This window comes from Triticum aestivum, chromosome 6B, assembly GCF_018294505.1.
Source record: "Triticum aestivum cultivar Chinese Spring chromosome 6B, IWGSC CS RefSeq v2.1, whole genome shotgun sequence".
NCBI lineage: Eukaryota > Viridiplantae > Streptophyta > Magnoliopsida > Poales > Poaceae > Triticum > Triticum aestivum.
This window is the reverse complement of record NC_057810.1, coordinates 711,466,284-711,471,227: the sequence shown is the minus strand read 5'-3', so window position 1 is coordinate 711,471,227 and position 4,944 is coordinate 711,466,284.

Genomic DNA, 4,944 nt, shown 5'->3' with positions numbered 1-4,944 from the left:
TCCAGCAGTGGAGCTGCTAGGAGCAGAAGAAGAACCACCGGCTTCTTTACCCTTGAATGCCTTAGGGTTGAATGGCTTAGTGCCTTCTTTCTTGACTTGCCTTTTCTGAGGCTTAGGGAAACCTTGTCCGTCATGCTTTCTCTTGTTAGAGCCAACATGAAAGACATGGTCTTTCTTCTGCCTCATGATCCTTTCTTCCTCCTGGACGATCCTTGCGGTCATCTCAGAGAGTGGCCATTTTTCCTTTAGAGAGTTATAGTTGACCTTAAATTGTTCAAACTCTTTAGGAAGAGACTCAAGAATAATTATGACAAGAAGGGCTTCACTTAAAGAACACTCCAAAGCCTTAAGCTTGGTGAAAGCATTTACCACCCTCAATATGTGCTGCCTAACATTTCCGTCAATAGTGTATTTTTGAAAAAGTTTAGCAAAAAGCTCATGAGAATACACTTTGTCGGAGCCTTTAAATTGCTCCTCCATTTCAGTGAGGAAATCTTTAACAGTATCTTTCTTAGGGAGTGCTCCAGAAATGTCCGGCGATATTGTCGCTTTCATGATGAGAAGCGCAATATGGTTGGACTTATTCCACTTTTCCATCTTAACATCATACTCCTTCTTGAGTTCTGCATACCCTGTGACACCTGCCACAGGTGCCACAGGTTTTTCTTCCCTCAAGGCATAGTCAAATTCATTACAACCCATACATAATTCGACTTGGGACTTCCAACGAGGGAAGTTACTCCCCGTAAGTGGTTCGATCGTGTCGGACCGGAATGGAGCGGAAGCTGAAATCATCATAAAAGTTCATAAGTAAACTTGCATGATTATAAATTTACGTTGGTAAATAAACAAACATGCCAAGTATTTAATTTCAACTCCATGTCAAAACACCGTTGGGCAGAAAAAACATGGAATTAAAATATCATAGGGGATGACTCATAATGATAAAACAACGTTGGTCCGAATTAAAATTAGAGTCATTTCATTCTGAATTTAAACATCAACATGAAAGAAAATATCATTATTTTTGATGTCTAAAAATTCATCATGCAAAACACATAATAAATCCTGAATAAAAAATCTCGTTGGTTCAATTTTACCCAGAATAATAATGTGTTCATTTTATTTTTAGGCATTTTCTGTTTTAAACAGTGCAAAACATGAAAGATATTAACTTACAGTGCACTGGAAAACACAGAAAAATGCGACGGCCCAAAATACCCACAGTTATTCAATAGCCCAACCGAGCAGCGAAAAACCGTAATAAAAAAACGCGCTGGGCTAAGGCAACCCAGGCTGAAGCCCATGGCCGAAAATGGCCCATTAGTGCCCGCCGGCCCGAGTCGGCACTCCGCGTCGCTGTGAGCCGTCCGATCGAATTGGACGGCCGGTGCGGCTTGCGGCCGGAACAAAAATGCCGACCGGCCTAACCCTAGTCTCACTTTCTCCCCTGACCCCCCGCGTTTAGCGCTACAGAGAGCGGCGGCGACATTCAACGGCGGCTCGAGGCGCGCCGGCCATGGCGGCGCGGCAGCTGCGCTCGCCGGAGGAGAGTGCAGCAGGATGAATCCCGCGCGCTCCCCCGTCGAACGTTGCCCCGGCGTCCGTGCTTCATGGCGCATCAAGGGAGGAGGGACGCCGGCCACCGCGACATGGGGGGCGACGGCGACGAGCTCGTCCATTCGAGTAGCTGCGGTGGCGGCTAGTAGACGTTCCGCGCGTCGCTCCGGTGGGAGGCGACGGCGTCACGGCGTCTCCGCCCTCGCACTACGGTGGACGCAGTGCGGGCCCCGAAGGGAAAGGCGGCTACGCGGCGCATTAGGTGAGCCTATGCCTCATTCTTCTCCAATTCGTGTTCATCAGTGCTTATTTTGGATTAAAAAACAGCCCTAATTGCAAAATGAGTGTTCTTTCGAATTGGGGATAAAAACTAGGGTTCTACCGAATTGGGGAAAAAATCTAGGGTTCTTCAAACATGGGTTTTGCCACTGTTTGTGTTCTCTTAACCCCCTGTCTACTAATTATATGATGCATACGGAAACAGGAATGTCACATGGTCAATTTTAATCAACTTAGCATAAAAGTGAGCATTAGATCTTAACTTGGATTAATTAAAATTGATGAAACCATGGTGGCAGTACTGATCCGTAGCAAATTGGAATTAAAACATCATCAACAGTGGGCAATTGACATCAATCATCAAAAACAGTAGCAAGATCATGGGGCTATAACTTTCAATCTTGATCATGAACCCTAAACCTGATATGATCTAAAACTTGATGTTGATCTACAGATCAATAATATAGGGACCTATTGCAATCAAAATTGGCGACTGATACCAATGTTGGAATAATTATGCATCTCTGGGATGCCATTAGCAGGAACAGATTGCATCTAGATCACCTAAAAGCATGAACAGAAAAGGGTTTAGGGTTTCTTTACATGTCACGGGAGTGGACATGATCGCCTGCTCGGTGCAGGCGTGATGCAGGGGTGATGTAGTCGAAGTAGATGTTCTCCTCGACGTCCTGATTCCTTCAGGACGCCACCGGCACTGCCCAGGGACAGCGGCGGCGGCTGGCTTAGGTCTTCCCGTCGCTGCAGCACTCCCCCTGATCGGATGGGGTGAGAGAATATCGGGAGGAGAGTAAACCTTACGTGAATTGTGATCTCGCAGGTGCCCAGCTCTCTCCCGTATCCCTTTTAATGGCGCTGGCGACAGGGGACCCAAAACCTGAGTTGGTTTTTGGGCGCCCCCGATCAGGGCGCGTTAGTTCTGATCGAGGCTCACGTACGTTGGTACGTGGACCCCTTCACTTATCGTTATCCCTTTATCCTTTTTTTTTCTTCTGTTAGACTAATAGATCTAACTGGCCTGTTTAAGCCGTCAGATCAAAACCAACACAACTAAGCCGGATCTCTTAATTTACTTGCTCTCTCATCTCGCGAACCACTTGACATTAGGCGCTGTGCGAACTGCGAAAGATCTTGGTGGATCTTAGGCGTGCGTATGATACCACAGTCTCTCTAACCATCCAATCACAGATTGATTCGCGCTCCCTCCTGAATCTAGTACATATATTTCTGTCTATTCACGCGGGTGCTGCCTGGCTGGCTGGCACCGACGGCCATGGATGGGGCCGGCCGGAGAGACCCTCCTCCTTGGCCGGTGGCCGCCGGATCCATCCCTCCTCCCGTGCGTCCCATTGATTGCTTAATCGTTAAGGGACGAAGGAACGCGCTGTTACGCGCAGAGGTCGAACACAATTTCCCAAGCAGCTCTCACCGAACGAGCAAGCTGGATCTCATAATTTACTTGCTCTCTCGTCTCGCGAACCACTTGACATTAGGCGCTGTGCGAGAGATCTTGTGGATCTTGGGCGTGCGTATGATTGCACGGATCAATCACATCGGCGTTGGACGGACCAGACCTGATGCAAGGAACCATGCCATGCCATGACATGACATGACACGAGTAGTATGTCCCAGTCCCAAGCGTCGTTGTCTGACTCGCTTGACGCCTAGGTCGTGGCTTCCTTGCTAGTTTTAGTAGCAACTCCCACTGAACAAGACCGATCGATCACAATCTGCTAGCAGGAGTAATTATCTCATCTTGTGAGCCACCCGGCACCCACTAATGTTGGAGTAGTACCACCACACAAGAACATGGCAGTGACACGGCTCCACAAACACGTGATTTCATGTGAAACAAACCCAACGTTCGTCGTGGCTGGGCTGTGTGTCCTGCGACGAACCCTGCCACGCTCGGATCTTGGTGCCGCTTTCGGCCGAAACGAGGTGGATTTGGGTGTACCCTTAGCTTCCGTGCGTCCGAGGCTAGGTCCTGTGTGAGTGAGACATCTTGATCGATCTTATCTTCTAGTACTAACCACTTGGCAACGGAGCCAGGCTGGCACGAGCAAAGGGCAATTTGTTTCACTTCTCCATGATCATGAGCGTGCTTGACTCGACGGTTGACGCCATAGATCGACCTGGCACGCACTGTGCAGTTTCTTTCGTACCACCAGCTTAGCACGTAGAACAACCTGCCTTCCCGTGCCACTCGGTACACCATCGACCATCTATGAAATACTGTGTACCGTCAGCGCTAACGAGGAATCAAAGGGTGTATGGAAGTAGCTTTAAATTAAATAATAACTAAATAACTAGACAACAAAGAAGAGATTTGTAAGATATCGTATTAAACATGCACATATGTACAATCGAATAGGTGTTAGAGGTATTCGTACAACACCGGGTCTAAATACACAATGATGTACAACACGTAGGGATGCAGGGCGGCGCCCGAACCCGTCCCGCTCCGTATACAAATGAGAAAAAAGTTAGTTCTAGCTAGGCTGTGGTGTTGTTAGGCTAAGTTGTACTAATTCAGCACTTTGGCGGGTCTACGCAGGACGCCGCTATGCACCCCTAACAACACGACAGATAGCTGAGAGTTTCAGCAGGTTTAAGATACTATCGTACCCTTCTTGATGAAGATGTTTGTTTTAATCTCCACCATTGATATTTGAAAGAGTTTGCACCGAAGCAGAACCCAGTTCTTGGAAGAAAGAGAATTAGCATTAATTTTAAGGAGAATGAGAATTAGCATTCTTGTTTTCCTTTGTGTAACTTGCTTATTTGCTCTCCTATTTTCATTTAAATAATAAACTAACCACTTATCCAGGGCGCGGTTCTTCTCAAAAAGGGCGAGCTATAACACTGGCGACATGGATATTGACAAAAAGATCTGGTGGTGATGGCGGAGGTATTATCTAGGCAGAATTCCTCGAAGTTCATGCATCGTTACAATAACGTCGTGTGCATAGCAGCTCTCTTCTTGATGGAGTACCACGGTAGCAAGCGAGCAGTGACGGATGGGGGTCGTGCCCCCCATAAGATGGATGTGTCATATGTTTCGTAGTTTTGCATAGCAGTGGCGGA